General features: G+C 37.0%; 1 long non-coding RNA gene across 1 annotated transcript in view; it reads right to left on the bottom strand.

Moving 5' to 3' along the window:
• LOC103879334 overlaps positions 1 to 22971 on the bottom strand; it is a 43879-nt gene extending 20908 nt beyond the window's left edge. The window contains exons 1-2 of the long non-coding RNA XR_639917.4: positions 22140 to 22971; positions 21762 to 21864 (exon numbers count right to left, since the gene is read on the bottom strand). This is a non-coding gene — a long non-coding RNA (uncharacterized LOC103879334). The remainder of the gene's footprint in view (positions 1 to 21761; positions 21865 to 22139) is intronic.
• Positions 22972 to 25991: the final 3020 nt, after the last annotated feature.

The raw sequence follows: 25991 nt of genomic DNA, 5'->3' as shown, positions 1-25991 counted from the left end.
GAGAAACCCCGTCTCTACTAAAAAATACAAAAAACTAGCCGGGCGAGATGGCGGGCGCCTGCAGTCCCAGCTACTCGGGAGGCTGAGGCAGGAGAATGGCGTGAACCCGGGAGGTGGAGCTTGCAGTGAGCTGAGATCCGGCCACTGCACTCCAGCCTGGGCGGCAGAGCGAGACTCCGTCTCAAAAAAAAAAAAAAAAAAAGAAAGAAATTATCTGATAATTTTACTATTCCCATTTTATTCTATGGATAAGGCAACTAAGTCCCAGACCTGGTCAAAGTCTTGCAATCAGTGATTGACTAAGCACAATAACCCAAGCATTCTGACTTCCAACCCCAAATTCATTTCATTACAACCACCTGCTTTCCCATTTAAAAAAAAAAAAAATCCATTTGAAACACAAACAATACATGTACCATCGACCTTTCCAAAATATTTTGGCTATATACTGACAACCAAGGGCAGCAGGGCAAACATGACCAACTCTCAGTGAGTTATCACCATGGAATAATTTACCAAAGATGAAGTTTGAAAAAAGCACCTGCTTTCCCTCTATCATATGACCTTTTGATGACCTTCTGACTAGACCCAAGGAATCAATAGGAAAATGCCCTTCAGTTGTCCTGGGACACTAAAAGGAAAGAGCATAGGCACAATCTCATTTCCCAGATCCCTGAATCCTAAGAAAAGGGACAAATGTCTTCTTGTGAGGTTGGGAAACAAGATAGGTGGTAATATTTTTATTTCAGGCAATAGAAAAGACTCTGGAGTAAAGATACATTGCAAACAAACTCTCAAGTTAAATACTTGGGAGTAAATGCTCACGCACACCCACTAGAATGGCTATAATAAAAAATTTAGACAATAACAAGTGTGGATGAAGAGGTAAAGAAGTTAGAACTTTCATATATTGCTGATGGGAGTGTAAAATGATGTAAACACTTTGGAAAACAGTTTGACAGTTTCTTTGAAAGTTGCACATAAATGTATATCATGACCAAGCAATTCTACTCCTAGGTATCTACTCAAGAGAAATGAATACATATGCTCACATAAATAATTGTACACAAACTTTGTTTATGGCAACCTTGCTCATAATACCCCAAAACTAGAAATGCCCCATATTTCTACCAGTTGGCGAATGGATAAACAAAATAGGACATATCCATGCAACAAAATTTTGTTCATCAATAGAACAGAATAAGTTACTGATAAATGGAACACCACAAATGAAGCTCAAAAACATTATGCTACATCAAAGCCAGATACAAAATCCAGATGCAAAGCCAGATACAAAATCTACAAAAGGCAAATCAATTCAGACAAGGAGTAAGTCAGTGGTTGTTTGCCTAAGGTTGATGTCAAAAGGACACAGAATTGTTTCTGGGGTGATGAGAATGTTCTAAAAACGGATCATGACAATGATTGCAAAATTTTGTAAATTTACTAAAAGTAATTAGACTGTATATTTAAGTCAGATAAATTTTATGCTATGTAAATTAGACCACAATAAAGTTGTTTTTAAACAAAGAAGTAAACAGTCACAAAGAATGACTAAAGTCTGCACAGAGGTACAGCATGCAGAAACTCCAGAATGGCACCAGTGACCCAAGTCAGGCGTAAAACAACTTTAAGGTAACAGGCTAGAAAAAGCAGATGTTTTACTATCAAAAGAGTCTTCTTGCGGAATTTTTCATGCAGAGTCCAAGATAAGATCAATACCTTACTTTCTCTTTATTGTGCACCATGGATAACTGTTGTGTGTAAATGGGAATTTTGTCCTGCCAGAAATCAGACGTGTTCTGAAGCTTCTTGAATAGTATTTACTCTTCTCACACATCTATACACCATAAACCCTGCCAAGCCCAAGCACAATGCTGGGCACAGCGTAAAATCCTTTTGTTTGTTTGTTTGTTCATTCTGTGTTGGCTTAGTTTTCCCGCCCTAAGTAAAAGCCAATTAAGTCCATACCCCAACCATGCCCCTTGTCCAGCTCTCACACAAGAGCCCTAATCACCCCAGGGCCAAGAACCACATAATTATGAATGGTCCCTATGTATTAGTCTGTTCTCAGGCTGCTAATAAAGGCATACCCGAGACTGGGTAATTTATTAAGGAAAGAGGTTTAATTGACTCACGGTTCCATGTGACTGGGGAGGCCTCACAATCATGACTGAAGGTGAACGAGGAGCAAAATCATGTCTTTGGTGGCAGGCAAAAGAGACTGTGCAGGGAAACTTCCCGTTACAAAACCATTAGATCTCGTGAGACTTGTTCACTACAACGAGAACAGTATGGGGCACACTGCCCCCATGATTCAAGTATCTCCACCTGGCCCTGCTCTTGACAGGTGGGGATTATTGCAATTCAAGGTGAGATTTGGGTGGGGACACAGCCAAACCATATCACCCTATATGCCTCAGAGCCTAAAATTACTCAAATTAGCCAATCCACTGGGAGCCTAGAAACCTAGATAATCCCACCCCTTTGCCATACATAAGCTCCCCCCACAGCTCCAGCTTGCCTGTCCCCTAGAGCAATACACGTATGGCCTGGTCTAGCAGCCTTCTCTCCTTCATAGTTGTATGTAGCAAAGAGTTCTGCATTTTATCTGTCCACACGTCATTGTGTTATGTTCTGCCATCAAAAATTTCTCTAAATCATATAAAACAACAGAGCAGATGCCTTATGACTAAGGAAGGAGATATCCACATAGACCGTTTTATCATCAGGACTTTGGAATACACTTTTTTTTTTTTTTTTGAGACGGAGTCTCGCTCTGTTGCCCAGGCTGGAGCGCAGTGACCGGATCTCAGCTCACTGCAAGCTCCACCTCCCGGGTTTACGCCATTCTCCTGCCTCAGCCTCCGGAGTAGCTGGGACTACAGGCGCCCGCCACCTCGCCCGGCTAGTTTTTTTTTTTTTTTGTATTTTATTTTTAGTACGGTCGGGGTTTCACCGTGTTAGCCAGGATGGTCTCGATCTTCTGACCTCGTGATCCGCCCATCTCGGCCTCCCAAAGTGCTGGGATTACAGGCTTGAGCCACCGCGCCCGGCCTGGAATACACTTTTTCCAAAACTTTTCATGTGCTAAAGACTTTAATTAAGTCAGTCTAACTGGTCTGGAAGTATCTGCCCTTAATTTTCTCTCCAATATCTAATCTAACAACTCTCTCTAAAATATTTTTAATTATTCATTCTCAAACCAAACGGCAAGTAATCAGAACTGATTTTGACAAAGAGCCTATTAATATGCTTTTATTATTTTTTATTTTTCTTTAAACACAGTAACTATTTTCCCAGGATTTTTCTTTTATCCTAGGAGACTTTTGACAAAAAAAGAGAAATCACTAATATTAAGACAGTCCAGCTAACCTCCTTTCTATACAACTAGACACATTGCATTTTCATGCTTATAAAATTTGAAACTCAGTTTTTAAAACCTGAGTTATACACTTACAAACTGACAAAAATCATTCATTTCCTTCATGACTGACTGCTGTACCTGCTCTTTAGAGGGACTTTGGAAAATTTAAAGTATTTGTATTCTGGCTTCTGTCTTTCTTCCAAAGAGCTGAATGTTATGGTTATAAGGTATTGGTTGAGTAAGTAGCCTTTAGTGGCTCCAGATTTGCTTTGGTAAACTCTTACATGCAAAAAATCAGCAGTGTGACGTATTTTAATGAAGAGGAATGTGCTGTTTATTCTCTTTTCAAGTTTGGCTAGCAGATAACATCACTCTCCTCTCTCACAAGGCTGACTTTTCAGATTGTTCACTTTTACAGGAGGTTCAACAAACAAAGCACATAGGCAGTAAGATGTCTATCAGAAGAAGTTTGTCTGATCCTTCATCTCTTCCAATCGCTTCTCGTTGATTTACAATTGTTCTCAGCTACTTTCAGACTAGCTTTCCAAACATTCACAGTGATTCTAGGAGCTAGGGGTTGAAATTTATTGTGAGGTATCTCACACAGCAAAGAATACCCAGTAGGAGTTAAAGATGTTAAAACCCATTCAAATAAGAATTAGACTTACAGAGATTTATTCTTTCCACCAGACAAAATTCATTTGCATTGTCATAAACAGGAATCATATGCATTGCTATGGACCTCTGAAGACCGATTTAATTAAGTCATCAAATAAACTGAGAGAAAATTGCTGATAGAGATAACTTGAGACTTAAGGCCCCATAAGTCCTAAAATATCCCCTTTACCTGTCTGCAAAGTGTTAGAGATTTTTATACTGAGGTTATGTTTTTGAATATAGTTATTATTAATATCTCCAGAATGTCCTTGCTAAAAACACCACTGTCAGGGAGAATAGAATATATTATTAGCGTAGATGAGTTTACAGAATTTTTGTAGAGAATAAATTCTGAAAGAACATGACCTGGCCAGCCTAATTATCCAAAAAACTTTTTTGACAAGAGCAAATATTAAAAAGCCTTATTCCTGTATACACTCATTTATTTGCACAAACACTAGAGTTTTACTATGACTAGGACAGCTATAGTCAAAAATTTGGTTGGTATAAACCAGCCATGCCTGGCATAGACCCTGAAATAGTTATGGACATTCTACTCATACCAACTTTATTTCCACATGAGATTTGAGGTAGTACACACACACACACACAGAGACACACAAATGTAAGCTAAAGAAGTCCATAATTTAGAAATAAAAATATATCAAAAACCTTAAGAAAATTAAAAAAAAAATCCAGATCTATATCTTTTCTATGAATGGTGTAATTGGTTATAAGCTGCCTTACTTATACGTTGTTGGTATGTCATTTTTTAGTACTAAAAAAGAAACAAAAAAAAATCTTAAGATTTCATCAGGAAAGAAAGTCTTCATGGGTTCTATGTCTTGGAAAATTTTTCAAAAGGAATATACTCAGGAGACATTGACTAATATAAGGGCCAAATCCTAAACAAGCTAAAAGCAACTGCAGAATGATGGCTCATATGATGGCATTATATATGGATCCCTGAAATTATGCTTTTCCAATATTTGTAAAAGAACAGTTCCCATGAACAACTACCAACATTCTAAATGAAGAGATAAATAAGATAACCATATACATGTACCCACTCCACCCCCTAAGAAAAGTGCATACACCCTCATGGAAATTTTTTAAATTATACTTTTAAAATGAAAGACATTTTGAAGTGTATTTTGAGTAACTGCAAATTTTATCTGAGTCCTCTTTTGCAACAGCTTGACTTCAGGTTCATCCTCCACTCCGTAATCAATGTATGTTTTTTGACTTGGTATATGCAATGATAAATACCAATGTCATTGGTTTAAGAATTCATATCCTATTACTTAACATGACTAAGTTGTCAGAACAGCTTTCATTTAAAGAAAGAAAACTGTAATCTGTTTGACTAGTCTGCATTAAATATAAAACATAAAAAGAAGAATGATACCAGAGGAAAGAGTTGGCAGGCTGCTCATGGCAGTGACTCACTAGGCAGTGCTGCTGAAAACGAGGTAAACACACATTTCCTTGCAATATCCACTTCACAATAAAATGATATTTGCTCTTTTCCTCTCAAGTTCATATGCATTCTGATTTTGGATAAAATTATTAGATTTATATATTTCATATTAGGAGACTCACACTTGCTTTAGGCTGCAGAAGTTCATATTTTGTCTAGTCACCTTAAGTAGACTTGAACCAAAGTCATTTACCTATCTCATTATAGACATTCATTGCAATCCTTGGTTATAACAGGATATTATTCAAATTCTTTTGAGCTAAAACAGAAAAGCTCAATGAAAATCAGAATTTGTCTTCATGGTATTTTATGGACTTTAATTTACTTTCAATTCAGGTTTTAAAAAATCATAAAACTTTAATCCAGTTCATGTAACTGTGTTCATTTTTATAAAACATGATTTTAGCCTCTTCATTACTAGACTATTGCAAATATAAGTGGAAAAATCCAATGTAAATGCTTATATATGTCCATATAACAGATATTCATATAATTCATATAATCATGCCCTTGAACAACTAAAATGTAAACTGGTTAAAATCACAGGTTTCAAAGAAGAGACACAAGTCCTATGGGCAGATGTCTGCTACTTCAGTGCTTCAAAAGACCATATCACACATGAGTACAAGTGCCTGAGAAGTGCAAACCTCTGAGGAAAATCTTGGCTCCACCTGTAGGCTCCACTTCTACTCAAACACAGCAGAAATCGATTCTCCTGTGGATCACAACTAAAAGATTAAATTTGGCATCCACTCAATATGGCTGTCCTTGAAATCAACACAGAACACCTGCTCTACCAAAATCAGAAACTGACTTCAATTCCATCTAGCATTAGGTAAAGGTTCCAAATACTTGAGAGCTGAGAAAGAATCTAGGAGAAGGTAAGTCTGGCAAGTTCTTCCTTAGGAGCCCTCTTACCTTGAACACCAACACTCTGGTTGCCTACTTACTACTGGGTGTCTTTAATTTGGTTCAAGCATCCACCCTAAATTCTCAGACATCCAGTCCCACTGTAATGTAGTACAAGCAATGTCAGTCTCTGTCCTCAGTGATGATCAAGGAAAAACACCGCTTTCCACAAATCCCTATCTAATTTTAAATTTTCCCTAGTCCCCTGTTTTGAACATGGGTGCACGCGCATTTCTTCAAAACTCTCATTTCTTCCTGCGACTCATACTGAGGCAAGAGACAGGTATGGAGAACCCTGGAAGGACCATCTGTCAGCATTAACCTCATCGGCAGGATTAACCCCATCGCGCTTCCACTGGCAGCTCTGGTCAGCAGGTCGGCAGCTGCAGCCCTTGAGGTTAGCACCAGGGCTTGGTGGTTTCTCCCAGCTGTTCTGAGGAAGAGTGTCAGCAGTTGTCTCGCTGCAGCAATTCTTGTTAATACACAGGGTTTTCCATGCGTGCCCTGGTTCTTCAGCTGTCTCCTCAAGTACTATATCAACATCATTATTACTGAGAACTCACAGTGCAGTATCTGTCCCAGTGGGAGTTACAGTGGTGCATGTCTCTTCTGGTGAAAGAATCTATTTAAGATGCAATGTATACTCGGGTTGCCATATCAGGACACTTCCCAAAATTTCCAGAAAAATTCCACTGATGGCAGAGGAAAGAGGATGTGTGACCTCCAAGGTTTTGAGGTTTTATGTGAAGTTGTATAGATTTAGGAAATTCTGCAAGCACACATTTTTTGATGTCTCATATTTCAGCTTAAAACTCCAAGTAAATTTGAAATTTATTTTCTAATATATTTACATTTATCTTAGTAAGAAATGCTTTTCTCCTCAACCCAACGCTTCAATCTTTTAGTCCAAAAATAGATGTCCTATTTATCTTTTGTCTTGCCCACACATGGTTGTATTTCACTCCGGGATGATGATGATGATGATATGATGTCAGTGATGATGAAGACAACAATTATCATGACCACAAAATATTAAATAACCAGTTTTTATTGAGTGGTTACTTCATGTCAGGAATTATGCAAAGCCTTTGGCAAGCATTATCTCATTTAAGATTTAAAACAACCTTATCAGCTTTTACAAGTATTATTCTCACTTTGGAGATGAGCTAAATGAGGCACAAAGGAGTTAAGTAACTTGCCATTGACGAACTTTTAATTAAAAGTCTGAGGATTCACAATACCAACCCCCACAGAAAAGGAAATCATTGATTTATTTTTCTAATTTTTCATTAAGAGGATCTAACAGTTTCTTACTATGAATGCCAGTGGGACAAGGTACCTAGAAATTTAGAAGGGCTCTTGAACCAATTAACAGAGACACAACAGTAACTAGGTGACCAGAGTAATACCAAGAGGGCTATGTAAAGATAGAATTTGAGGAATTAAATAATGCCAACGTAAATTTGTTTGATAAATTCTTTCTCAACCCTCAGATATTTGGTATCTTTCTCACGTGCGGATGGAAGTTATTCCATGAATGAATTCTCTTTCTGGTACCCATAGAGCAGATATTCTATATTGGTTACAATGAGAGCCCTAAGGCACATGTCCCCCAGTAAGTATCACACTTGTGGAAGTCCACTCAGCTCCTTTTCTTTATGTCCTAAAGCAGGACTCAGGTCCTTATTTCTTTTAGGTCTCAGAGGCAGCCTTTTCTCTTAAAGTTGCTTGCTCCTCTTTCAACAGCATTCCCCAGGCAGTGGATGCATTTCAAGTAACTGAGAAACTTGGCCAAAGTTCAGATAGATCTTTATAATGATCTCTTCATGGAACACTGGAGTACCTGTGCAAATCAGGTCTCAGGAGTATACTTGGCCACTCTGTTACATGAGCTGGACATGGAAACTAATTCTAATGGGGTAACTGAGTTATATCTAAAATTGGTTAATAATAAAAGCTCTTCTCTCAGGTCTCCTCATTTCTTTAGCTGACCAAAAATGTCTTCTCTGACCCATTTTAAGGATATAGACTCTGTCTTCATAATAGGTCTCTACAAGGAGTATTCATTTGAATAGTGTGCTGGAGTCTTTAGCTTTAGCTAAAGCCCTTACATTAGTGTCAACCTAGAAAAGATTCATTGAAAATTTCATTCCAAAAATACATAATCTCTAAAGAAGAGTTTAGTATGCTTCTTCATTCATCAATTGGAAGCTATGTAACTTTTCTTTTTTTTTTTTAATAGTGGCCAGAAATTTTGAACTCAATTTAATGTCCTAATGAGGTAATACATTTTTTTCAGGTGCTTGCTAGCATCTGTTTCAATACTGCAGTTTGCTTCAACAGTTATCAACCCTAGCTGCAAGTTAGAAACTTTTGTTTAAAAATACCTGATGTCTGAGATAGTGTCCAGCCCAGATCTAAGGGTGGGGCCAAGGAACTGGAATATTTCAAATGATCTCCAAGGTAACGCAAATGTAGAGGGAGAATTAAGAACCATTTCTATGGATGTTGTAAATTTGTTTTGTTTTAATTTTAGTTGTCTTATCTGTACACTAATTTACTTACATGAACTCAAGTTCTTTTGAAAGAAAAGAATCATAATATACAAATGCATAAACCATCAATATTATACTATTGAACAGATCTACATCTCACCAGTATGTCTCAATTTTGGCTGTCCATCAGCATTACTTGGTGAGCTGATAAAATCCTAATGCCTAGACCATATCTAAACAAATTAAATCATAATCTCTGAAGGTGGGACTGAGACATTGATCATTTTTAAATCTCCTCAGATGATTTCACATGTAGCCAAGTCTGAAAACCAATGATCCCTATTATCTCCCCACTTCTCAGTAATGTCTTGAAATAAGCATGTTCATGGGAAAAAATTTTAAACAAATCAAGTTTATATTTTGCTTTAACCTAATCTTTTTGTGGCACTTTTCTTCCTCAGCTGCTTAGCATCTACATCTTGTTTCAAGCCAAGGGGCACTTATCCACCTTACTTCCCTTCTCACGGAAACCCACAGAAACTGCTCATTATTCCAGTCTCTCAAAGTCTGACTGGCTAAGTCCAAGAACATTCACATACAGAAAAAGCCTGCTTGTTCTCATAAATTTTCTAAAAGGTAATACAGTCTTCATTCATTTTTTCCATATTTGTTACCCTTCCTGATACCTTCTGGGGTAGGTTTTTGAACACCTAATCCAGCTGACTAAGCTTTAATTGGCTGATCAATTTTGCTATTCAGTTCATTTGTTGACTTCTTTATCAGTTGTTTGCTCAAAATTTCTAATTTCCTCATAGCTGAATATCAATATTATTGACATTCTAAAACTAGTACTGATTCAATTACATAAGACTTCTTTGAATTTCCTAACTACAGCAATACATCTACCTTGAACAATTAATTGCTCTTCAAACTATGCCATTTCACCGTGCAATGACTTGCCTTTGCTTTTATAGAAATAGAGCATAAATTGATGTTTGCCTGGGGGTAAGAAAGAGATGGCAGCAAGAAAAAAGTGGGTGTGGCTATAAACGGCAACATGAGGAATCTTTCTGGTGATAAAAATGTTCTGTATCTTTTTTTTTTCTTTGTTTGAGTTGGGTTCTCATTCTGTCTCCTAAACTGGAGTGCAGTGGTGCCTCGAAGTCATGAGGTCAACCAATCACCCCTCCTCAGCCTCCTGAATATCTTGGACTACAGGTGAGAGCAACCACACTCATCTAATTTTTAAAAATTTTTGTAGAGAGGGAGTTTCACAGTGTTGCCCATATTGGTCTCGAACTCCTGCCCTTAAGTGATCCTCCCCCAATCAGGCTCCCAAGGCATTGGGATTACAGTTATGAGCCACCATGCCTGGCCAAAAATTGTTCTTTATCTTGAATAAATCAATGTTAATATCTGATTGCAAAATTATATTGTAGTTTTGCAAGATCTTACCATTGGGGGAAACTGGGTAAAGGATACATAGCTCCTGTCTGTATTGTTTCTCACAAATGCATGTGAATCTACAATTATCTCAAAGTGAAAAGGTTTTGCAAAATTTATTTTTATTTTTATTTTTTTGAGACAAAATCTCACTCTGTCACTCAGGCTGGAGTGCAATAGTGTGACCACAGCTCACTGCAGCCTCAACCTCCCAGGCTCAGGTGATCCTCCCACCCCAGCCTCCCAAGTAGCTGGGACCACAGGCATGACCCACCATGCCCAACAAATTTTGTATTTTCTGTAGAGAAAAGGTTTTGCCATATTGCCCAGGCTGGTCTCAAACTCCTGGGTTCGAGTGGTCCACCCACCTTGGCCTCCAAAACTGTTGGCTCATGCCACTGCACCTGGCCTCAAAATGAAAAGTTTTTCAAAGTATGTCCCATGGCTTACAATGCCTGCGTGGAGCACCGCAGCCTAACCTGTGCCTCACTTGGTCCTCTCTCACCCTTTACTTTCTACACTTAAGCAATACACCATTTTGTCTCAAATAAATTATACACATTCTCTCTATCCTTAATGGAGGCACAAATGCACCAGCTTTCCCCACTTTCTTCCCCACTTCCCCACAAATATTCACCTCTCTTTTTCATGGCATTTCTTCTAGGAAGTGAGTCAGTCACCCATACCATTGGTAGCTAAGTCAGAAGGATTGCCTGCATCAATTACACTGGACCTAGGGCTAGACTTCTCAAGACAACACTGGGCTTGGTTTTGAGTTCAGAATGGCAGTCCAGGTCTGTGACTCCCTCATGGTAACTTTTCCCTCAAGAGTCCATGTGTTCATTCCTTACATTTCAGCCATTATTTCTTTTGGAATTTTTTCTGCTTTTTCTGTCCATTATTTCTATTACATGTATGTTGGTGTGCTTAACAGTGCCTCACATTTCTCTGAGAGTCTTCATATTTCTTACTAATTTTATCTGTTATTCAGATTAAATAATTTTGGTTCATCTATCTTCAAGGTAGATGATTCTTTCTTTTGCCAATTCAAATCTACCATGAAGCCACTCTAATGAAGTTTTTATTTCACTTTTTGTACTTTTCAACTCCAAAGTTTCCATTTGGTTCTTTAAAAAAATTTCTTTTTATTGATATTCTCCATTTGATGAGACATTGCCACCGTATCTTCCTTTACATTTTTAAGCATGATTTCCTTTAGCTTTTTGACCATTTTTATAATGACTGCTTTGAAGTTTTTGTCTGTTAAGTTCAACATCTGAACCTTGTCACAGACAGTTGCAGTTGCTTACTTTTTTCCTACGTATAGGCATTTTAGGTAATAGAGTATAGCAAATCTGGGTCCTGATCTCCCCAGCACTTATTACTGTTGTTGTTTGCTTATTTTTTTGTTTATTAATGTGGCCATACTATTTTAGTGAAGTCTATTTCCCCTACAACATGAAGCCTCAGACACTGATCCTCAGAGGGCAGTGCCTTGGGCATAGCACAGTCAGCTTGAGATGACAGTGGGTTTAGCCAGGCTCTTTTTGACTGTCTTTTCCTCTGATTCCTTTGTTAAGGGGTTTGCCTCTGCTGGTATCAAACAACTGTTAGGCTCCACTGAGTGCTGACTGTTGCTTTGTTGTTTAGACTACATGCTGGGGCATACATGTCTCCACAGACTGATCCAATTAAATTCAAGCCATTTCGTAAAGGTAGTATTGAGGTCAGATTTTGAGATTTGTTCTAACCTCAGGAAAGCTCTTCTTATTTGTCTTTTTCTTTGATTCCCTCTGATAAACTAGATAGCCTATAGTTTATCTTGTTGCTTTCATAAAGCTATCAGCTTCCTCTTAATTGCTTACTACCAAAATCTTCATTGTTTTTAAGAACTCCAGTAAACCTGAACTTTTGTATACTCTGTCGTAAATAAACCAGCTCCTTTGGGGAGATTGTTAGTGTTCTCAGTTCTTACAGCCTGCTTCTCTAGCGAGGCAAAAATCTCTGAAACACCAGAGCTGAAGGTAGGGTTAGTGCCTGCTGCTCCAAAATGACACCCCTGCTTTGTGATTAGGGAATTAAGCAAGAACTGTAGTCTCTGGTCTTCTCAGCTTGACTCTCCTCTCTCCTAGTGTAGATCATCTACCATATGATAAGCTGAGCCAAGGACAAAGGAGCCCCACCTTGCCATGCCTGGTTTAGAACTTCCACCCCATGAGGTGGATTAGGGAATGTTAGCCTCCAACCTCTCAGTCACATGAAAATACTGATGGCCTGACCCTCTTAGAGAAGATACTACGCCCTTGACTGGGAGCTGAGGGAGGAGGGATGTCAAGAAATTCTTGTCTTTTTGACTACACTCACCCAGAGTGGAGCTTCTGACACAATGAGCTGGGGGAGAGGAAGGAGAGAGAACAGGTCATATCTCAAGTGCCACAGACTCTCACTGTGCCTTCTAAGATAGTAAATTTTCTTGAACAAATGTATCTTCATTTTCTGTATGAAGATACATTTGTATCTTCTGTATGCCATTTCCAGTTACTTTAATTATTTTTGCAATTATTTTGACCAGTTGTGGTTGTACCCCAGGGGAGCAGGACTGTGGTTCTCCCAACACTGCTGTTACACAAGTCATTCAAGTTAGAGCTATCTTGATTCCTTTGACAGGCTCCAGGATAGTGATTCTCAGATGAGAAAGGCTGCGATTCCTGATTCTTTTCCTTCCCTGAAACTTCTTAGACCTGTTTGCAAATTCCCAGTAACTTTGGTACTATATACCAAGATATGAGAAGTGGCCTTTCAAACCAAAAGTGAATATGTTTTTCTACCTTTCTCACAGAACACTAAGTATCTACTCTCATTATTTTTTTATATTCAAAAATTTACATTTTCTCCATAACAAAAACCTTGAGAAAGAACCTGAGACTGCCACTGCTAGATATAAAATGGCAGGCAACAATCAAACTGCAGTCATTCTTGCTAATTATTTTCAGATTCCACATTATCAGTTGTGGAAGCATGTCAGCCCTATTACATGAGTTCAGTATCAGTTTTCTCATCAAGAATATAACACCATGGGGTTAAGAATCATTTTGTCCCTAGCACCAGTTGAATGAACAGACATTGATTGTAAGAGTTCATGTCAGGACACTGCTATACTTGATGCTTGGGGAAAAATTGACAATCCTGTTGGTGACATCTGATTTTAATGTAGCTTAAAGACTAGGCCATTCCTAGAAATGAATGTAATCTAAAATAGTTGTTGGGAGTCTGATCTGTTATGTCCCTATGTTTTCCCCCCGATGCATTCTCCATCCCTCCATCCCTCCTTTCCTCTCCAAGTGAAATCAAACTACCTTGATATTAAGTTAATTCAAAGGTTAGCCTTGAAATGAAAAACATTGCCTCATAACAGAAGCCTGGAAAGAACAGGGAAAAATGCATCCATTTGCCTTGGTGATAGGATGGCCCTTATGGATTGATCATGCCTTTGGCAAATTCAAACCATGTGATGGCTGAATCCACTTCTTTGCACAGTGAGCTCCCTTCTTGACCTATATCCTACCACCCTGGACTTCAGGTTGATCTGAGGTTCCAGGACCAAGATTATTACGAGATTTGCTGCATCTGAATTCTGCAGGCAGTTCATTCCCAGAGCTATCTATGACTTTAGATTTTATTGCACCTGATTGCTTTGGGAACAAAAAGTCCCACCCTGAGGGTGACTGACACATAAGGTTATCAACATCCAGCTGAGGTTTCATAATCATTGCACTGTGTTTTCAGAGAATGTAATATGGAATTTTGCTTAGGAATTATTCTACTACTTTCTCAATACTGCGACTCAGCTCAAGTCCCCAGAAAGCTTCTGATATACACCAGAAACAATATACGTAATCCCTAGGGTTATTTTTATGCCATTATAATTCCTAGCATCCGAAAGGTAGAAATAGGAAACCATAAAAGAAATTAGTGAATATTAAAATATTAAACAAGCAGCATAACATGCAGTATATATTTTTCCCACTTGAAAAAGAAAGTGCAATGAAGATCTAGGTTCTTGTGCTGCCCACTAAATAAAATGAGAGGAAAGGAACCAGAACTTTCATGTCAAATTGTAAAAAGAAAGCCTTGTCTTTTTGGCTACAAGAGACAGCAAACACATGCCAGACACAACTGCTGTGAAATTCCTAGTGTAATGCTCAAAATAATGCTAAAGTTATTCTATTGGCAAATCTTTCCCAAAGGATCACAAATTCTGTTTCATTTATCTGAGATATTTAATGTTTTTTAATTTCTACTCTTATGCCAAAGCTATCTAAATGATGTTGAAATAGTCAGTTATTGTAATAATTTTAGAGAAATTCATCAATGGGTATTATGGAACTAGTTGATGCATTTCCAAAAACAAATGGCTTGCCAAAATGCTAATTCTAAATTTACAGAAGCACTAATAATGTCACCAGTTAATGTTAACTTCTAAAATTAAAACTAAAAAAAAACAAAACAAAGCATGAATTAAGTTTACTGTCTATAAAGATTTTTACTGTTGAGGGAGTTACAGTAAAAGTGGCTTACCTTTTCTGGAAACATCACAAATCATAGACTGAACTACAAATTACTTCAAAGTAAAATAACTAGCAAAATAATTCTGTTTTTCTAAAAATAAAGTCTATTTCATCTTTTTAGGATTATTCTGGCATATTTAATAAGTTCAATTTTTTTTATTACTTCCATTTATTTCAGCTGTAAAATTTGAACAATTTTTTCTAAGTTGACCCTCCCTTATAAATGTTGGTTATTTATATCCTGAAAAAGTCAACAAATGACTCCCAAAATATTAAGTGTTACTGAAAACTACATTGAAAAAACTTGTTATACAGAACCTAAATTACCTGCCATTACATAGCACATTGTTTACATTAAAATGACTTTACAATTCAACTGCCTGCACTAACAAGACTACTAGTTGAGTAAACTCTTGCCCAGGAAGACAAAGTTCAAATAACTTCATTGTTTTTTAAAGAAACTTTCCAAAAATTCATTTGCTCCAATAATAGACGACTCAACAATCCCTTGTCAGAGTAAATACCCATCTCAGGACATTGGATTACTTGACTAGGCTCATCGATCTACTCTTCAAGACGACTTTGCAAGCCCCACCTCACTATGTCCACCAATTTGAAACTATTTTGTTACAAAATTTCCTTCTTATTCTAAGAAACAAGGTAGAAAGAGAAGCTTCTCAGAAGCTTCTGAGAAGCTACAGAGACTCCCAAAGACCGATCATCCCTTACTGAGGTAATGAATAACTCTGCTTTGCTTGGTCAATAGGTTATTTTGGTAGCCTTTCAGAGATTCATGGATTCAATAATTAACATTGCAAATTTTCAAATAAATTTACTTTGTTACAAAATCAATGATATTAAGTACTTCCATTATTCTTATTTATGATAGTTTTAAATATAACAACTCCCTAGTAAATGTTTTATTGAGCTAAGTAGGTGAGTCTCACATAAAATCTTAAAAAAAAAAAAAAAAACACTACATGAAAAAAATCATCTAATTACTTTTTACAAGCTGTAGAGTCTGCCATAAAACCTTTGGAACCTCTTCGTGGCTTCAGTCTTGGGGTTTTTTTATCTTCTTCTATTACAACTACATTAAAAACATCTGTAACTTTCCTAATTTTATTAACTTATAAAGTGAGCCAAAGTCTCTCTGCTTACAGAAGGTACACAAGGGCATTGGATTCACCCATAACATAATTCACAGACAAGTAAAAACTTAGACATTTCTGATGTAATATAAATTTAAAATCCTTTTTGCTTCTAAAATTTAATGCTGAAAGACTTAGCTAGATATTTCTCTTCCACAAGTTTGCTCTGTCCTGTAACTTTATTCTAAAATCACTTCAGGCCGGGCGCGGTGGCTCAAGCCTGTAATCCCAGCACTTTGGGAGGCCGAGACGGGCGGATCACGAGGTCAGGAGATCGAGACTATCCTGGCTAACACAGTGAAACCCCGTCTCTACTAAAAAATACAAAAAAACTAGCCGGGCGAGGTGGCGGGCGCCTGTAGTCCCAGCTACTCGGGAGGCTGAGGCAGGAGAATGGCGTAAACTCGGGAGGCGGAGCTTGCAGTGAGCTGAGATCCGGCCACTGCACTCCAGCCTGGGCGACAGAGCGAGACTCCGTCTCCAAATAAAAAATAAAAAAAAAAACATAAAATAAAATCACTTCAATTTCTACTAAGGCATTTCTGAAACATATCTCATTAATTAGTGTTAAAGTATTCAAAGTGTAATTTAAAAGTATTCATGTATGAAAGATTGATGGAGTAGTTCCTTTTCTTGGGTTTGAGGGACTAATAAATAACTTCCCCTTTTCTCGCCCAAGTTCCAAACCATTTGATAAATAGATGAAACAATGGAACTCAAAAATATCAGCTCTATGACTCATAAAGCTCTTGGAGGACAGGGCTTTGGGTCTATTAGTGCAGTGAACTTTGCTGACAATGCAGATAAATGGTAAACCTCTCAGTTTTAGGTTTCAAGATGAGAGTAACTGATTCTAAAGAGCACCAGGATAAAGAGATTGCTCTACTTTCCTTCTGAATTTTGCCCGTTTTCTCCCAATATCCTCAATCAGATAAGTTATTTTATCTTTATTTAGTGAAGACTGAGTGAGTGAATGGAGAAGACAATTTACCCACAGAAAACCTTTATATGTAAATATAAAGCCAAGGGAAAGGAGCTTGTTCCAAAACCTATATAATATGATTTGAGGAGTGGCGATAGGTAACTACCACTTGTTGTTCTACAAATTATTTCCTCTGCTATTTGAGGTAGATATCTAAAATATTCATCATCATAGATAGATTTTAAAATCAGCTAATAAATCTCCAGAAATTTCCTATTCACTTAAAAAATAATAGACATTACAAGATAATTTTTAAGGCTAAAATCATTAATCTTAGACTAATATAAAATTAGCATGTGCCAACAAATTTATGTAACTCATTAATTAATGAGAGGACCAGTAAGACATTACCACTGGTTCAAAAAACATTTCAAAAAGCACACACATATAGGTAATCAAAAAACCTGAAATGAATGTATGAATAGATTCAAAATTGATTCATATTGATAGAAAAATAAAAACTGATCAAAGCAGCCAGGCGCAGTGGCTCACACCTGTAATCCCAGAACTTTGGGAGGCTGAGACAGGCAGATCACCTGAGGTCAGGAGTTTGAGACCAGCCTTGCCAACATGGCAAAACCCATCTTTACTAAAAAAGTAAAAAAAAAAAATTAACTGGGCATGGTGGCAGGCACCTATAATCCTAGCTACTCAAGAGACTGAGGCAGGAGAATTGCTTGAACCCAGAAATGGAGGTTGCAGTGAGCCGAGATCATGCCACTGCACTCCAACCTGGGCAACAAGAAGGAGACTGCATCTCAAAAAAAAAAAAAAAAAATGGACCAAAGCTATGTGCATTTCTACAGACAAAAGTTACTTACATTAGAATCATTTTTCTATAACTTACAGTTGTAAATGCACTTAAAGACAAGGAAACAGATCATTTAGAAGGATGTACTAGACAGGATATCCACCAATTTTGGTGCATTTCAAAGTTTTCCACAATATTTCCTGATATCCTATTAATGAGAAAAACTAGTAAACAGTTATCTCTACATATACATTAACACATTAGCATATACTATTTTTGCAATCAAAAATATGAGATGTGAAAAATAACTTTCATAATTTTTTATAAACCACCATCATTTCCACATTTCCTCTGCATTCAGGTTGTCAGTGTCAGTTAGCCTACTAGTATCAGTGAACATTTATCATCTGGCCAAGGGGAAAGGAAAAGGGCAAGGGCTGAATGTGGAATTCCTTCTGAATTCTTATTTTCCTACAAGCAATCCTAGGAAGAATTATCTGGCTCCTCATCTTCTCTCTTCCAAAAATATTTCTGAACCTACTAATTTTATTTCCTGATTCCTCCACGGATTTTCTCTTGACACTGGAAAATAAACTTTTACTGCTCAGAGACCTCATGTCTATCAAAAAGCTTACTTCTTACAAATCAAGTGTCTTGGCATTCAAGATTGTTTTCTTTGTTTTCAGTTCAAATCACTGTTTTAAAACTGAAGTTATGAGCCTATCACTTCTTCTTGTCATCTCTGCTACAATACTTGTAATACCCCCAAAGCAAAGAATACTTCTGTCAGAAAAGGAAGAGGTTTATATACAAGGAAGTATAAGACCTGTCCTAAATGCAAGATTCAATTTAAATTATATACCAAACTTCTAAATTTGCAAACATTATATTTTATGACTTTTTAACTCTAAGCCAAAAATATTTAGCACACAACAAGACCAACAAGTATATAAAACATTGGAACGACTACAAGGAGAGTAAATACTATGCTAACAATTTTTAAAAACGGAAATAAAGTCTATGCAATTGTTAACTCTTGAGATGACACCAATTAGGTCTGCTAACATAAAAGGGAAATTTTATCAATTCAGATCCATGCCAGCTATCTTCCTCTGCTACATTGCCCACAAAACAGAAAATCCTTGGATTCCTCCCTGAAAAACATGATTTCTAGGCTAGGCTCATTTTCCTCTTTCTAAATGTTTCATGTTTGGAAACACTAGCTGAACCATCCACACAGATGTTAGCAGACCCAGCTTTGATTCTTAATATCATCTAGCAATTATTACTGCCAGTAACTGCTATGACTTACGAAAACTTCTGATTTTCAACTGCCATTATGTCTAAGGCAGTTTGGGCAAAATAGTTGAGGTAAAACAGGAAGATGAAGTTTACAGCTTGAGGGAATCAACAGCTGTTGGCTGTCTTGAGAAAGGAATTGAGTACAAAACACAAACTTCTGTTGATTATGCAAGCAAGCATAAAAGATAAATGACTCAGTGAAATGACTCACTTCATTTTCAAGTAAACTTTGTAGTTGTGGCTCCTCTTCTACTATGTTAAATATTTAAGTTTACCTTTAATTATAGACTAAGTCTGGACATCAAAACTTAAATTCTTTCAGCCTGCTACAAGAAGATATTAAATGCTTACTTCCAAAAATAACTTTGTTAATTGCTGTAGTAAGACATAAATTTGGCAGCAAATTCTTTGAAAATGAATACCGCATGGATCAAATCATCTAATTAGTTTAGACAAGCCATAAATGTGTTTTAATGGGCCAAAACTGTAAAATTGTTAGAGGCACTGCGTAATTTCTTGGGGGGATTAAGTTGCTTTGTTTATTATTTTTGCTATTAATAATAGTATTTATTTGTACTCAGATAAGACTTGAAACTGTACACAATATATAGTCAAGAAACCCTCAATTTTAATTTGAAAAGAGAAGTAGTTGTGATTAAACTCCCTTAAAATATTTTCATTTTTCTACTTTTGTTAAATTTTTGTTTATCTTTCTTTATTAAAAGCCTCCAAAAAAGAGGAAGAAAAACATGAGAATAGTAAGAAAGGAGGAGGAAAGGCTGACAGAGAAGGAAAAAGGAAGAGGAGTAAAACAGGAAGGAAGTAGATGAGAAGTTGACCAGTTGGGGTTATTGATTGGAAGAAATAGTAACTGACTCCAACTAGCTTAAGCAAAAAGGCAATTTATTGGAAGCATATAGATAGTTCGTAGATTAGTGAGGAAAGCTTAGAATCTTGACACACAAAACTAAACTTTTACTGCTCAAAGACCTTGCGTGTATCAAAAAGCCTAGTTCTTTTTGAGAATTACTCATAGATTAGTGAGTAAAGCTTAGAATCCAAGGTTTGAAAAAAAACAGGAATGAGGGCAGAAACTAACAGATGCCTTCTTCCAGGTGGGATAAATCAGTTCCAGTGATTTTCTATTTATCCATCACTGTGTCTGGATACATATGTTGAAAGAGAAGTTTAGACAAATTAAATTTAACAGAGCTTAATTGAGCAAGGAAAAAAATGATTCACAAATCGGGCAGCCTCCAGAATCACAGCAGTTCAGAGAGACTCCAGGGATGCCTCATGGTCAGAGCAAATTTGTAGACAAAGAAAATAAGTGACATGCAGAAAAACGGAAGTGAGGTACAGAAACAGCTGGATTGGTTACAGGTTGGCATTTGCGTTCTTTGAACACAGTTTGAACAGTCAGCAGTATACACGTGGTTGAAGTATGACTGCTGGGATTGGCTGAGACTCAGCTATTGTTACAGAAGCATATACCTAAGTTAGGTTTTCAGTCTTGTCTATCTATTAACTTAGGTTACGGTTCATCCACAAGGACTCAAATATGGAAGTACAGAGGCTTTCTCAGGCCATATTTAGTTCACTTTAACTTAAATACTAAAGATAGAGAGTAGCACTGACCTAATTTGATTTAATGCTTAACCCTTAACTAAAGGGGATCCAGGGATGCTACACCCATGAGGAGACTGGAGAAAGGGAAGAAAACAAAACTAGTAAAGACATGAGAGTGACGAACATGCAAAGAAGGAGAGGAAAAATCTGAGCAAAGGCAATGTGAATGCTTTGAACACATTCTTTGTACACATTCAATGAATTAAAGTGTGCTTTTTGAGACTTTCCTTTGCTTTGGCGTAGTGAGAAGGGGAGGGAGTTGATGAGGATCACTGAAGGATAAGTAGAGGCTGATGTTTCTAAGGAAACAGATCAGTAAATGAATTTTTTTTCAGAATAATTCTGAATAGTGAGCTGAACAAAAGATGCACTTCCTCATTTAAAACTCCATCTTGAAATTGATTTATATATGACTAATCAGAACATTGTGTATAGAAAATCAATCTGAATTATAAATTATGTTTCAAAAATGCACTTCTGTTTTGTTCATTTAAACACAGTAATTGAATTAAATGTTAACAAATTTCCAGTTTATAGAACTCTGCCAAGAATAATTTTATTAATAGGTCATTTAATAACATACAAATAAATTATATTGAATATACAGAGTTTAGTCTAAAATAGTTTAATCCTAAAATAGTTTAATCTCTTTAAAAGAGTCTACTAGCATTTTTCATTGCATTATTTATTTATTCATTTTTATTAGGTATTATGCAAAGGTAAACTCCAGTACCAACTGGATAAAATTTTCATGCAATCAGAATTAGTAGAATCCTCCACATTAAAAAGGTTTTATATTATTTTGATATATTAAAAATTCTACTGAAAGATAATAGTAACATATGCAAACTTTATTAAACTTACATTGAAACCTTTGTTTTAATATACGTTTAAAACATTCTAGAAGCAATTCCAAATGTTTGTTTCTTTTCTCAAATTCAGGTTCAAGCATTTGAATCTTAGAAAAGAAAGTATAAGGAAGACAGGACAAGGATAATAGTAAGACAAGAATGAAAGAGAAAATTACCTTGAAGGAGCTCAAATAATTAACATCACTCAGGAGTTACTTCAACGAAAGATGTATGGGAATTATAGGCAAGCCAAAGAAATAGAAATTGCAGGTCTATAGTCTGAACAAGAAGAACAGAAAAGTGATATCATAAATAAAAAGTAAAGGTATTTTAAACTGTACAATTTGTTTCTTATGACTAGTTAATTAATATGTGTCACCAAACTTTTTAAAAATACAGCCTAAGCACAGCAAAACATCAGTGTAAACTTCCCATCCACTTCTCCTAATCTTGAACCTAGCAGATGGTGCTAAAATAAACACTGACGCAGGGACAGGCCTTTCACTGTATAGCCTATTTTCATTTAATCATCCAAATGTGGTTAGGTGACTTACTTTCTGATGGGAACCAAAAACCCCTGGATCTCCTTCCTATTCATTCTATCCATGCTCTGAAAATGCTGCTCTTCTCTGACAGTGAAATCTGTTTTCATTCTCATTCCTAATTGCTCCCTTTGAAAACTTCCAGCCTCAGAGGCACTGCAGTGAGAAGCCTACACCAAATGCTTTGCTCAAAAGCAGTAATCCACGTGAATGCTCTGCCTTGGTGGGCAGCTATTTGGCTCCTTGGATGTTAGCTATTTGTTGAGCCCTACGTTGCAGGCCTGTTATTTTCATTAGGAATCTTGGGCTCAGTGCCTAGTGGCAATGAACATTTCAAGGGCCTACAAAAGAGATTGAGACCTGAAAAAAAATTATGAACTCCAAAATACAAAAGAAAAACAATAGTTGAAGTAATAAGTAAATGCCTATACAACCTATTCCATTTAATCAATCATTCGAGTAAATTGATATGCATAAAAATTGTATCACATTTGCAAAAACTTGCAGATTAGGTTTTGGGGCTTTCCCTCTTCATACCACTTCCTGACAATGCACAATGATTGGTCAAGAAATATTGGCCAATTATAAAGTAAATATGTTATGTATAGCCAAATAATTTTAAGCTCTTTAAAATTTTTTACAATGAAAATAATTAATTTGGTATGAGTACACTGAAGTGCATTTGCAATGATATGACAAGGTGACTCCAAAAGTACAATGCTTATGAATCACTCAAGCCTGTTCAATCAGAGCTGGAGACTTTGGAAGTAAAAGATGAAGGAGACATCTCCCAGCCTCCCAAGCTACTACCAAGCCTAAGAGACCAACCAAGAAAAAAAAAAAAAAAAAAAAAAGGATTCACAGGTGAGAGAGAACAGAGAGGATGAGGAAAAATAATAATGGGTACTAGGCTTAATACCTGAGTGGTGAAATAATCTGTACAGCAAACCCTCATGACACAAGTTTGCCTATGTAAAAAACCTGCACGTGTACCCCTGAACTTAAAATAAAAGATAAATTTTTAAAAAAGGATTCACAATGCAGAGGTAGACACCGATCCCGTGGCTGTGCATAAGAACCAACCCCACCACCACCCCTGAACATCCACAAACACACTGGGCATGAGGGGACAGAAGACATTATCCTCCTCAAAGGACATCTGCCCTGAACTATCAATCCCACTTTTAAAAATCTATTTTGGAACTTTAATCTAGCTTTGAAAATATTAAATTGATATTAATATGAATATGAGTCAAGTATGATCATAAAACAAACAGGATACAGTAGCAGTTCTTCATGTTTGTTTCATGCCCCAAAACACATGAATGATGACTTCTCGTATTTCATTCTTTCATCAATTCATGTGTATTGATCAATTACTATGTGAAGTAAACCTATTCTGGAAACACATTTTTGACACTCTCCTGTGATTTTGAGGATGTTCCTGAAAATATTGAAGAATAAAGCTAATAGACCTGCAGATTTCCTTTCTAAATATGATATTCACAAAGCAATATGGCTCTTTAAAGGATCCAAATATAGGTAAAATCAATGGAATTATGTTGAAGCTCTAGTTCTTTCTCCCCATTCAGAAAAAGAAGGAAAGCTAGTGAATGACATCACATTCATAATTCTTTAATTTAAATAATTTCCAAACATGTGTATTCAATTTTTATTAGCAACATATCACTGAACACCTTTTCCTGCTGCTCTCAATTCCAAGAATGATTAGCTGTTAGGTCAGAAGGTGAGGCTGACAGTTTATTAGACTGAGAGGAAGGAGGGCAAGGATCTGTCTAGTCCCTGTGACCAGTAGCCGGCTGAGCCTTAAGTGTTCCTAAGAACTAAGCCACACTCACTACTCACAGGCAACCTGGGAGGCAGGGAGAGTCCCACTGAAAAGAAAAGAAGCGAGGGTCAGTCATGGTGGCTCACACCTATAATCCCAGCACTTTGGGAGTCCAAGGCAGAAGATCACTTGAGCCTAAGAATTCAAGAGCAGTCTGGGCAATATAGTGAGACTGTCTCTACAAAAACTAAAAAAAAAAAAAAAAAAAAAATTAGCTGGGCACTGTGGTGCATATCTGTAGTCCCAGCTATTACGGAGGCTTGGGCAAGAGGATTGCTTGAGCCCAGGAGGCCCAGTCTGCACTGAACTGTGATCATGCACTGCACTTCAGCCCGGGCAACAGAAGGAGACCCCATCTTAAAGAAAAATAAAGAAAGAAAGGAAGAGGGAAATCCAGAGAGGAAGAGAATAAATGAAATAGGGAAAATAAGAATATTTGTTGCTTTGTGAATATCATATTTAAAATAGATGTCTGCAGGTCTATTAGCTTTACTCTTCAATTTTTTTCAGGAAAATCCTCCAAATCACAAGATACCGTCAAACAGAGGTAAGAGAATAAACGAGAAGGAGAGAAATGAAAGGAGACAAAGAAAGAGATGCAGATTATTTGAATATTTCCAGAAACTCCATGGCTCTGGAGTTTTTCATCCTCCACTGTCCCCCACCTTTTCCCTCCACTGCTAATGCATTTTGTAACCAAAGGCAAGAGGTAATAAATGCTACCTCTCCCCTCCAAATTCTTGCAGATAGTGTGAGAATAAACAAGGTAATAAGTATCTAAGTGCACTGAATCCCTTGCCTGAGGTAAATCTAAAGCCTTTCTCCCCATCACCCTTCCTTTTCAATTTATTTAAAAGAGGGATAAAACTACTCATCATCTTTGATTTTGGGGAGTGAGTGCTATCTGATATGGCGATTCCTATTTTTGAGCCCAGCAACTAGCATGAATAATCTGGGTAGTGTGGTTTTTTAGAGCAATGCTTGGCAGTCATAAAGCAAATGCATTAAGTCAGAACAATAGGTACATTGATCCCCTGAATATATTAGTTTTAGATTCAGTATTCTAGATGGTATTGGGGCTCAGAAAATGATACCCCAAAACAAAGGCCTCAGAAACAAAAGTCTCTCTCTGACCTCCTGCCTTCTTGTCCCTCGCCCCTTGTTCTCCCTCAAGGCAAGCCATAGAAACTAGAATCCCTCTTCCCCAAGGTGGTCACAGCATCCAGAGACCATTCTCACCAAAGTAAGCCATAAGCCCTAAAAATATTACTCAAACTTCCCCTCTTCCCCTACCCACCACTTTTGTATGTAATAGCTGGCCATAAAGAATTTGAGACGCTCCTTCCCGAGGAGTCCTACTCCATAGATGGAGTGTGCACAGACAGTCCAAGAAGAATCTGAACAGAGGCCTTGCTCAATTTCCCCCTTCAGTCTATAAGCATTAGATCATACCACTTGCTCAATAGTGTCTCTACACAACTGTCCACACTTCATTGAACCTAGCCATAAAAATGAATAATTTCCCCTGTATCTTTGAGTCTTCAAAGGTTCCATGTCACCTAAAACTACAATCAAATATCAAATTTCAAAACTCAACTTTCTTATGCTCTTCTCTTGTTAACCTGTCTTTGTTGTAGGAGTGTCTGCCTTGATTCTTATGATAGGAAGAAAAGAGATAACCCACTTTCCAGTCCTACAATGAAGAGGAAATAGCAGGATGTTTACTGTATTGAGCTTGGAAAAAAGTGATTGCAAATGAACTTTCAGCTGGCAAGAGAAAGGGAGATTCTATCTGGCTTTCTTTTACAATGTTCCAGTATCATTTTGATATTACAATAAGACATGTTTGTCATCATGACTTTATTAGCCTTCCAAAAGAAGTTCAAGATTAACCAGAAAATATATTACTTAGAATAAGACATTAATAATATATTCTACAAAGAAACAGATGCAAAATAAGCCAATAAAACTAATTATCAAAACAGTCACAAGATGTGTACCACACATGCATTTGC

The sequence above is a fragment of the Papio anubis genome, chromosome 15 (genome assembly GCF_008728515.1).
Source record: "Papio anubis isolate 15944 chromosome 15, Panubis1.0, whole genome shotgun sequence".
Classification (NCBI taxonomy): domain Eukaryota; kingdom Metazoa; phylum Chordata; class Mammalia; order Primates; family Cercopithecidae; genus Papio; species Papio anubis.
The sequence above is the reverse complement of the archived record's forward strand: the minus strand, read 5'-3'. Positions and strand labels throughout refer to the sequence as shown.